Below are 11561 nucleotides of genomic sequence, written 5' to 3' on the forward strand. Positions count from 1 at the left end.
GTTTCATTCCCAGCACCCACATTGTGACACATAGCCTTCTTTAGCTCCAGTTCCAGGGCATCTGAAGCCCTCTCCTGGCCTCCATGGTGACTGCAATGCGTGTAGCATATAGATGTACATGCTGGCAAAATACCCATGCACATAAAATAACAAGTTTTCAATGGGGCCAGTAAAACTTTAAAAACTAAAACATAAATTCCACTTGTGCCATATCTTCAGGGGGAAAAAGACTCCCTAATTGTAGGATAGGGGTGGGCTACAAGGAGAAGTCAGAGGAAATGGTGAACACCAGGGCCACTGCTCTGTCCTTTTTACAGTCTCTGTAGAACATTCAGGCCCAGGGCTGGTAGCTGGCAATCCTAGGGCAAGAGACACAATTTCAAGGGCCAAAAAAGCTCAGGAAAGTCCCAGATTCTTTCCCACACAGTGCTTTAAGAGTGGCATTTAAGGCCCTGGCCATGAGGAAAGCATAGCCATCCCTAAGAGGTGATGTTTCTTTACACTGTTTAGAGAATCAGTGGGGGATTCGGGAGGAGGAGCAGGAGGATTGCTGTCTGTACACAGGCTCTCAGCTAAGCCTCTTACAGACTAGCCCATGGGGTAATAATGTAACTTCCTGTAGAACTAGTCTACACACATCTCCCACCCCACTTAATGCTTGCAGTACCCCAGTTTCCAGGTTGCCGGTGGGATAGTCACACCCAGAGTTACAGACACTAGTCCTTTTCTTCTCCTCCTCTTCTGGCTGTTAGATGATCTTTCCTTGAGATCATTTCTCTTGTACTTTGTGAACTAACTGGTCATTCGACTTGTTGGCGTCATCTATGATGTCATGAGGGTGGCAACCATGGACATTACAGCCCGTGGATTGTACTGGGCCCAGGATTTCTTAAACAGTTCAAGGAAGTTCTCTAGCTGAAAAAGCAATCAGTGCTGCACATATCCGGCAATGCTGACAATCTCATCAAAAGTGGCATTCCACTGGGTTCAATCATTTTCTGTTTGTTTCTGTCTCTAGGTGGTTCCTTGGGGGTGTTGATGAGGAGGAAGGAGGCAGAAGGTACCTCTCAGTCTGGGTCTTTCTGCTGAATGAACAGCTTCCCTGTAATTCTCAGATCAGTCCAGCCGTCAATTATCTTGGCATCACCAGCCTTTTGTAGAGATAGACCCAGGGACCTGACCTTGGGAGTCAGAGCAGACGTGGTGCCAACCTCGCCATCGATGCATCTCAGATACATGGCTTAGGTCTAGCTAAGGTTGAACTTGGGCAGAACAATAGAGACAGCTGGAGTCTGATGACCCCTAAGTCAAGACAACTCAAGACACTTTGGCCACCTCCAGTCTTAGCAGTGTCCTGTTCTTGATGCTGACACCACTCTGGCACTCAAGGACAGAACTCTTCCTTCTAGGCCTGAGAGAGTGGGATTAACTGAGATCAAATGTCTATAACTTCTGGCACAAAGCAAGAACTCGTGTCCATCCCCAGCCCTTTTCCCTTCTGAGGAGACAGCTGCCCCTTGCCTTGCCTCTTTCCACAGAGGTCTACTTTGCATGTGTAGTCAGAGGACTTAAATCAATGAATGGCCTGAAGGCCTGGGGGCCCATATGAAGACAGATCTAAGCTGTCAGAGTAGTCCTCTCTGTCTGTCTGTCTGTCTCCATCTCTGTTTCTCTCTCTCTCTCTGTATATGTGTGTACTATGGTGTGGTGTGGTGTGTGTGTGAGTATGTGTGTGTGTGTGGTGTGTGTGTATATGGTGTGTGTATGTGTGTATTGTGATGTGTGTGTGTGGTGTGTTTGTTTGGTGTGTGTGTGTATGTGGTGTGTGTATGTGGTGTGTGTATTTGGTGTATGTGGTGTGTGTATTTGGTGTGTGTATGTGGTGTGTGTGTGGTGTGTATATGTGTGTATTGTGGTGTGTGTATGGTGTATATATGTGTGTATTGTGGTGTGTGTATGTGTAGTGTGTGTGTGTATGTGTGGTGTGTGTGTATATGGTATGTGTATGTGGTGTGTGTGTGTGTATTGTGGTGTGTATGTGGTATGTGTGGGGGGAGTGTGTGTGTGTAGTGTGGTGTGTATGTAGTGTGTGTGTATGTGTGGTGTGTGTGTATATGGTATGTGTATGTGGTGTGTATGTGGTATGTATGTGGTGTGTGTGTGTGTGTATTGTGGTGTGTATGTAGTGTGTGTGTGTGTGTAGAAGCAGTGTAGGAGTGGGAGGCCTGTTGGGGGTTGATGTAGAGAAATAGGATTGTTCTGTCCTAGGCCTAAGATAGTTCAGGCCCACATCCAAGCAGTGACTGTCCCACCCCTGCCCTGGCCAAGTCAACCATTACCAAGTGGAAAATATTTCTTGGAACCTAGAAAAAAAAGTTTTGGGAAAGTGACACATAGATAGCCCAGGCCTCATGGTGGAAGGCCTCCAAACCATATTGGTGCAACTCGGCCATGATCTGGCATTACCAACCCAGGGAATACGGCATCGGTGACTGAGGTATATTCATTCCCGTTTATCTAGATCACATGGACCAAGGCTGAGGATAGCCAGGCCAAAACAAGCAGACCTTGCCCTGGCAACATTCCAAAGCGTTGGTTTCACCCCGTTCCCTTCTAACGTCTCTCAGCAGGATGGACAGTCTCCACTGGGGCTTCTGATGACTGAAATGACCCTCGACACCCACTCCAACTTTAACCATTTCTGTTTATAGGCACAGCCTTGGAGCCAACGCAAAGCAAAACACATGAGTTTTTTTCCACAAAGTGGAACTGCTGAATCTCACTTGCTTGAAGTTTGAGGAGCGGTTGTTTAAAACCCCCACCCACTGCGACAGTGGCTCTGCTTTTCCTACACACAATTACAGCCCCCTGACCCCAGGAGCAGTCAGTCTGGTGCCCTGTTCTGTTTCTTCCATGAAGCCAGCTGAGCTGGCCTTTCTTGCTCCGAGATTTGCCGAGAACTGTCAGAAAGAGCCCGCTTCAGCCACTGGCGTTTCAAGTGTTCTTGCAGTGGCAAAATGGTTCCTTTTCTCCGTCAGACATTTCTTTCATCCGTGAATATTTATGAAGTGCTCATACAGAGTTGCTTACCAAACCCAGGTAAAAGAAAAGGTCTTTTTTTCTGTTGGGGTGGGGGGCACTTAGTTAGTAAACTACATTTTTTTAATGCCTAAGAGTTGTTCCACACCCCCACCCCAAAACCAAACCTCATTTTGTTTTTGCAAATTAAAGAGTATTAGTCTGTTGGTGTGCAGCGTTCCCTCTGTTACCATGATTTTCAGACAGGGATAGTTTTCTACAACCTTCAAATTACTTTCTTCATCGCACTAAAAATACCTGCACAGGTGGAACTCATGACTTGAGGTAAACGGTGAATCCAACAGATGGCTTTTTTTTTCCCTCACCCATTTTCTCCCCTTTCCTCCACCCGAGAACAAACCTGCAGTCACTGGGGATTGTCGCCACGAGTCACTGGGGACTCCCTCCCTGACAGCTGCCAATGCTGGTGCGGTGCTGACACCTAGTGGTGAGAGAGCAGCAGGCACTCTCCCATGCTCTGGGCTCTCACCCCAGTGGGAACAGGCGGGGTTGCTGGTCTGGTCTCAAGGAACAGCTTGTGGGGTCCCACATGGTCCCAGAGGCCCTAGCACTAAATGTCAAGTGATGTGTTCTTTGGCGTGAAAAGGCTTCAGGCTGTGTACTTGACTTTCACCTCCTGTTTGGAACACTGTGGGTCAGATTGCTTTAACAAAGGAAGCCATTCTCCAGGAGTAAGATGGTTGTCGGCCTTTCGAGAAAGTTCTAGCTGCAGCACAAGCTCCTCAGTGAGGTTTCCTTCACCTTGGTATTTCCATAACTGGCCCGTTGCCTAACATACACATACTACATTAACACCTGGGAACTGGTATCAATCTCTCTCCTCCACAGGCTATTGATGAGTAAATACTGTTTGGAGTCTCTGGTTAAGAGAAGGGATACAAAGAGGAAGGAAGAGTTCATCTCTGGTTGGTCAGGCACAAGAAATGCCAGCATAGAGCAATGACTTTGAAATACTCAAGGAATAATACTGCCTGCGGGTGTTCAGGAAACAGGCGCGGGCGCTCCACTTAGCACCTGATGTCAGGGGCAGCTTTTCTCATTGCTGGATATGAGGATGTGTCTTCCAGGAAGTGACGACAGGACCGAGTACCTCCTCCTGTGTGCTAGGGTCTCTATGCACATTGCTAACTCCACAATCATAAAAGAGAAGCATTATCTTCGATAATCCGCAGGTGAAGAAACTCTGGCTCTGAAAGGTTAAGTAACTGTGCCACACAGCCACCAAGTGGGAGCAGCAGGCTTCTAATGACCAGGCTAACTCTAGAGCCTATGCCCCTTTTGCTCCCCAACTACTCCCCATCCCTTCCTTCATAAGCCATCACACCCTACCAGGTAGCTCTGGCCTTAACTTAAGAAGTTCCCAACGCAAGCAGACATCGATTCTAGAAAGCAGTGGCTAAGCATGGAAAATTAATACCCTCCAGTCTCTAAGCCCAACACTGGATGGGCTTATCTTCAGACCTGAACACCTAGAGGACAAACTGGGCTCGGGGACAGACATCTGTATAGCTCTGCTGGAGTAGTTCCAGCTGTACTCAGCTAGCTGGTGAGCAGCATCTACTGAGCTCCAAAAGGCCTCTGATGGTTTTAGATTCTTCATAAAGAGGCTGGTAAACCCAGACTTGTAAATGGAAAGACAGATTAAAACAGGACTCTAGCAAAGCCAGTTGGTTGATGTGTATACTGTGGTGGCTAAATGTCTTGTTGCACAAATCCTAAATATCTTATAATAAAAACCCGAAGCCAGATGTCAGGGTGAAAGCTGAAGGATCAGAGAAACAGAACAAGCCACAGCCACCACCTCTTACCTCACCAACTCCTCAGCCTGACAGAGCTTCTGCAAGAGAGCAACTCCTGTCTCCTTCCTGCCTTATATTCCTTTCTCTGCCCAGCCATATCACTTTCTGTTTCAACCTTCCTAGTGCTGGGATTAAAGGTGTGTGATCCCAAGTGCTGGAATTAAAGGTGTGTGCCACTAATGCCTGGCTGGTTTCTTTTAGACTGGATTAATCTCATGTAGCCCAGTGTGACCTTGAATTCACAGAAATCCAGACAGATCTCTGCCTCTGCCTCCTGAGTGCTAGGATTAAAGATGTGTGCCACCACGGCCTGACCTCTGTGGCTAACTCTGTGGCTGGCTCTGTCCTCTGATTTTCAGGCAAGCTTTATTTCTTAGATTACAAATATGTGTCTGGATTCTGTAACAAAGTGAGTTCTTAAAATACTTTTTTAAATTATATGTATATGGTATGTGGGTATGAACACAGGAGCCCTCAGAGAACATTAGATGCCCTGCAGTTGGAGAAAACCCAACTTCAGCTCCCAGAAGCTATGTTGGTGGCTCACAATCTTGGGTTTAATTATAGTGGCTATCACTTCCAGCAGTGTCATATCACAATTTTATGGATTTCTCCCCCACAAGAGAGGTTTGGAAAGGTGTACAAAAAGGGCTGCAGATGAATCTCACAGGTTGAGTGCATGTTTAACATGCATAAGGCCTTAGATTCAATTCCCAGCAATGCAATAAATAAATAATAAGGAAGGAAAGGTAAAAAGTTGTATGTGAAACAGAATGTCATCAGGCATGTACTGCTTATATTAAAAGGGTTATAAAGGTAAGTATCTTAAGCTAGAAGAATTTAGCAAAGGATTAGTTAGCATGCCTAAAGATACTTGCGATTCTTTGGAAACAATTCCCTACTGTGTTCAGAATAAGGCTTTGTGGATCAGCTGATGTGGAACTTGAAGACTTGTCCATCACGCTCGGCCTAACAGTGACGTCTAAGTGGCAAAGGTACTTATTACAGATTTGTATTGTAATCTCAATTCCCCTAAGAAGGGAAAGAGGATTACCCATATGAGAGCTGATCATGTTTGGAAGGAGCCAAGTCCAACACATTTGGAGTGGATTTATCTTGACCTTTAAAGTCATTTCACCTTCTTTCTAGCCAATGCTGATGTTCCCAAGAGATCTAGTTACACACCCTAGAGAAACACGGATGGCAGGAACCTTAAAGTTATAGATGTGTGAAAAGGGGTTTTAAGGTGTTCATCTTAACTCGGTACTGTGATGCATGCATGCACCAGCACTGGTAGGCAGAGTCGGGAGTAATTTCACAAATTTAATTTGATCCAGGGCTACGTTTAAAAAAAAAATCAGCAGCTAAGGATCAGCGTGGGGCTCTTGGTGATTGTGGCTTCCTGTCTGGTCTGGGAAAGGCACTGGACTCCCTTGCATATTTTGCACAATGATTGAAGATAAACTTTCACTCTTCAGTAAGAGCGTAAGTGAATGTGGGAATGAGTTCAGAAACAGTCTCAGCAATAACTCCAATCAGATTCTGAGGTAAGTGTTGCTTACAAGAACAGGAAAGCAGGTTCAGAAAAGCCATCTTTGAAATTAAAGGAAGAAAGTATGGTTGAGAGGTTTCTAGAATATCAGCATCAGGTCTACAAGCAGAAAAAGCTCATTCAAGAAAAGAAAGGTAGGCCGGGCAGTGGTGGTGGCGGCAGCGCACACCTTTAATCCCAGCACTCGGGAGGCAGAGCCAGGCGGATCTCTGTGAGTTCGAGGCCAGCCTGGTCTACAGAGTGAGATCCAGGACAGGCACCAAAACTACACAGAGAAACCCTGTCTCAAAAAACAAAAAACAAAAACAAAAAACCACAAACAAACAAAAAAAGAAAAAGAAAGGTAACTTGTTACAGATGCTTGTTGAACAAGCAAGAATTGGAAATAATGATAGCAAATATACAGGATCTTAAGAATATTCTAGAAAAAAAAATAAGCCATTTCCACTGCTAACAAAAACAAATGAAAAGAGGCTGACCTGGCTGTGGAAACCAGCAGACTTTTATAAAGACAGACTTGAAATACAATGAATTCATGGTGGTAAATTTCAGTTTACAGTTACTACTACTGACCCCTAAGCATTATGAAAGCCCATGTTTTCCCTGAGCCTAAACGGAGCAGGAGAATGTAAAGTCGGATAGTACTTACCTTGAGTGCCTAGTAGAACCTCCAGAGAAGGAAGAACAAATGTTCATCCTTTTTGCCCCACGCTCTGAAAATTGTTATGGCTATGTGTTACAATTAATGTATACATAGTATATGACATGGCTTTTCTTCCTTAGGTATATTCTAAAAGAATTCTCGTCTCTGTAATTCTTCAGTGTTTGTATGATGTGAAGGAAGTTAGAGTATATCATCCCAAAATATATATGTCTCTTTAACTATATATATATATTTGAGACAGGATTTCTCTGTGTAGCCCTGGCTGTCCTGGAACTCACTCTGTAGACCAGGCTAGACTTCAATTTACAGAGATCTGCCTGCCTCTACCTCCTGAGTGCTGGGGTTAAAGGTGTGCACCACCACCGCCCAGCTACATAAATATAGTTTTGAGCTGAAGGCTCTGTGAGTAGCATCAGAAAAACTCTTTACAATCAGGGCATAAACTTACAAAGGTGTCTCTCCTCCCACATCTACAAGGAATGACAGAAATTCATCACTGAAGAAGACCTCTTGGCAGCTCAGATGTGGCACCAGAGGATTCCACAAGCCTTTCTGCATTATTTCCATACTCACTTTTCATAATGCCCCACCACTGAAAGCCAAAAGCCAAACCTGATGTTCATTTTGCCACCTCTCTAAAATCCTGTTGTTTAGTGAAGATGCTGTGTAAGCCTAAATTCTGGGCCACTGTTCGGAGTTCTATTCTGTAGGTTTCTCCTGCATGGTGTACACTGTGTGCATCAATCAACTTGCTTGGTTTCCTATGTCTAAAAAAATCAAGTCCATTATTAATGGAACACAAGGACTATTTTAGGGCTGAGGTTGTAGCTCAGTGATAGGAGTGCTTGCCTAGGTGTGTCAAGTCCTGAATTCAATCCCTAGCCCTCAAAGAACTGTTACGATGCATTCTATTGGCCACACTGAGATACTTGACCAAGAATATACCCATCCACCAGATGGGGGAGGGGAGAGGCAATTAATCTTATCAGCTTGAGGGATTTAGAATCACCATGGAAACACATCTTTGGTTATGTCTGTAAAGGTTTATCTAGATTAGGGTGATGTAGGAAAATGAACCTTAATGTGGACAGTACCATGAGCTGGGATTCTGGACTGCATAAAGAAAGTAAACCAAACACAGCTTCTCATTACTCTGCTTCCTGTGGACACAATGTGACTAGCTGCCTTCTTCTTCCCCACCTTCATGGACCTGATTCCTTGGGACTATAAGCAGAAACCCAATAAATCCTTCAAGTTATGTTTTAAAGATATTTACTTTTATGTGCATTGGTGTTTTGCCTGCATGTGTGAGGTCGCCAGATCCCCTGGAACTGGAGTTACAGATGGCTGTGAGCTGCCATGTGGGTGCTGGGAATTGAACCTCAGTCCTCTGAAGAGTAGCCAGTGCTCTTATCCGCTGAGCCATCTCTCCAGCTCCTGTTTCTGTCAGGTACTTTGTTGCACTAACATGAGGAATAAATGAAGGGAAAAACATACTATGGAATGCAAGTGGCATGGGGAACGCTCGAATTACAAGGAAGTTCTTTTAGAATTCGTATTAACCTCCACTCCCCCCAGGTCCACTTCCCACTCATTCCCACCTCCCAACTTTGTCTCTCTCTGTTTTTTTTTTTTTTTTTTTTTTTTTTTGGTTTTTCAGGACAGGGCTTCTCTGTGTAGCTTTGCGCCTTTCCTGGATCTCGCTCTGTAGCCCAGGCTGGCCTCAAACTCACAAAGATCTGCCTGCCTCTGCCTCCCAAGTGCTGGGATTAAAGGCGTGCGCCACCGCCGCCTGGCGTCTCGTTTTTTAACAATCCATCAAGTCCAATCCATACAGCCATACATTTGAGTATGCCATCCATTGGTGCCTGGTCCACTGATCAGGGGCCTCCATTTGAAAACTGAGCCTTCCTATCCCTCAGCAGCCATCTGTCAATAGTGCCTCCGGTAGAGGTGGTGTTCATCAGTCCTTCCCCTGTGCTAGATTAGAAGGCTGATTGCTTTATCTTGTCCAAGTCTTTGAAAGGCAACAAAAGCTGCTCTGCTCCTGTCATATCCAGGAGATACTGGTTTATAGTTCATGCAGGTAAACAGATTTATAAACAGTATGATCTTAAATTCTGACCCCACAAAATACTTAATGGTAAGAGGGAAATGTTTTCATAAAGAACATTGTCAGCACTTTAACCAGAGATTGAAGTTAGTTAACAGCAGCAGTTAATGAGGCAAATCACCATGGACTAAAACGATACATACACTGAGCTGATCCCATTTCCACTGTATTCCTACCCAAACCATGAACCCAAATCTAATCATAGTAAGTAACAAATAAAACCAAGCTGAAGAATATTTTACTAACAACTGGCTTCCACTGAAAGGTATCAAGGTCAGGAGGTGACAGACATGCCAGTTGTCCTGGCCTGGTCATATGTATGTATACATATATTTGAATGCTACCATCCCTCATAAGCATATTTGATTATTGTCCATTAAAAACAAAGGCAGAGCATGGTGGTAGGTGCCAGGAATCCTAGCACTTGGGAGGTGGAAACTTGGCTAGCCAAGTACCAGCCTGGATACACAAGATCTTGTCTAAGATATAAAATAGAAACAGGAGCCGGAGGGGTGTCTTTCACATAACAACATTTGAGAGAGAGGATCAAGAACCCTGTTTCTAAATAAGTATGTGGCACATGCCACAGGCAGATCTCTTGAGTACAACCTGGTCTACAGAGCGAGTTTCAGGACAGCCATGACTACACAGGGGAAACCCTGTCTTAGAGAAAAAAAAAAAAAAAAGGAAAAAAAATTATCAAAGAATTCAAGGCAAACACTATTCAAAATTATATCCCAAACCAGAAAACGGGGCATTACAAGAAAAATGGTTATGGTTAAATAAGGTCAATAGACCTTAAACTTGGGTAATTATAGTGTGGACTTTTTTTTAACATGGAACTCATATTTAAGAACTTATAAAGGGACATCTCCAAAATATCAGAAAAGACAGAGAGGGGATGGTAACATTGGGAAATCTGAATGAAGGTCTGTGCATTTTTGCTCTACTTTCATTGTCTAAAATTACTTTGAAATAAAATCTTAACAAGGAGTGTTGGAACATCTTATCCTCTCAGTGCTTGAGGCTGTGGCAGAACTGAGTTCAAGGTCAGCTTAGACTACACAAGACTTTGTGTCCACAAGGGGAAAAAAGAAAAAGCAAAAATTCCCAATACTCAGGACCAAAGGTGTTTGGAAGTTTTCAGATTTTGAAACACATGCATATATACAACATAATCACGGAGTTGGAACCTAAGTGTAAACACTAAGTTTCAGTTGGGCACAGTGGTGCACTACTTTAATCCCAGCACTGGGGAACACTGGTAGGTTTCTACAAGTTAGAGGCTAGTCCTGTGGAGTTCCAGGCCAGTTAGGGCACGCCAATGAGTCCCTGTCTCCCCCTCTTCCACCCAAAGCTCACAAATTAAGTGCCTGCTTCATAGACACCTTTTACAAATGGCCTGAAAGCAATTTTATAATTTATATTGAAGTGTGAGTAGAGACAAAAAGGGCCAGATTACTAAAGAAATATACTGACTGGGCCCTAACATGTTACAGCTAACCAGGCCAGTATTATGGGGCTGTTTTGTTTTTCTTGTTTTTTTTTTTTTATTAAATCGGCTAAGACCCTGTGTGCAATTTTCCCCAATAAGGGCATGAAGTAATGAATCTGTAAGGTAATGGAAAAGATTATATAAGATTGATCACTACTTTTAGAGCTGATAGGTACTGTACTCTAAACCCAAATGCAGGTTTAGGTACAAACAGGCCTCACCCACAGTTCTATGTGCACGATGCTCAGAATAAGATGTCTTTTGAATATATTGGCACAGGAGACAACTTCTTAAACAGAACACCAATAGCACAGGCACTAAGATCAACAACTAATAAATGGGACCTCATGAAACTGAAAAGCTTCTGTAAGGCAAAGGACACTTGTCAATAGGACAAAACAGCAGCCTATAGAATGGGAAAAGATCTTCACCAACCCATATCCAACAGAGGGCTAATATCCAAAATATATAATAAAGAACTCTAACTATTTATCAAGAAAACAAGTCCAATTTAAAAATGGGGTACAGAGCTAAACAGAGAATTCTCAATAGAGGAATCTCAAATGGCTGAGAAATGTTCAACATTCTTAGCTATCAGGGAAATGCAAATCAAAACTTTGAGATTCCATCTTACACAAGACAGAATGGCTAGGATCTTCTGTAATCAAGAAAGACATTCAGTATTAGGACTGGGACATCAACCCAGCCACAAAACCTTTAATCTACAACCTGTCCTGCCTGCAAGATGTGCTGGGGCAATGGCGGCTCAGAGCTTGTGGGAGTGAACAACCAATGACTGGACTAACTTGAGGCCCAGGCCATAAAAGGGAACCCATGGC

At 43.9% G+C, this 11561-nt stretch overlaps 1 pseudogene; it reads right to left on the reverse strand.

Moving 5' to 3' along the window:
- Window positions 1-233: 233 nt before the first annotated feature.
- On the reverse strand, window positions 234-2486 carry LOC128106576 (60S ribosomal protein L12-like; annotated as a pseudogene).
- Between the last annotated feature and the right edge of the window lie 9075 nt (window positions 2487-11561).

Source organism: Peromyscus californicus, unplaced genomic scaffold (assembly GCF_007827085.1).
Source record: "Peromyscus californicus insignis strain IS unplaced genomic scaffold, ASM782708v3 Scaffold_9__1_contigs__length_137607984, whole genome shotgun sequence".
NCBI lineage: Eukaryota > Metazoa > Chordata > Mammalia > Rodentia > Cricetidae > Peromyscus > Peromyscus californicus.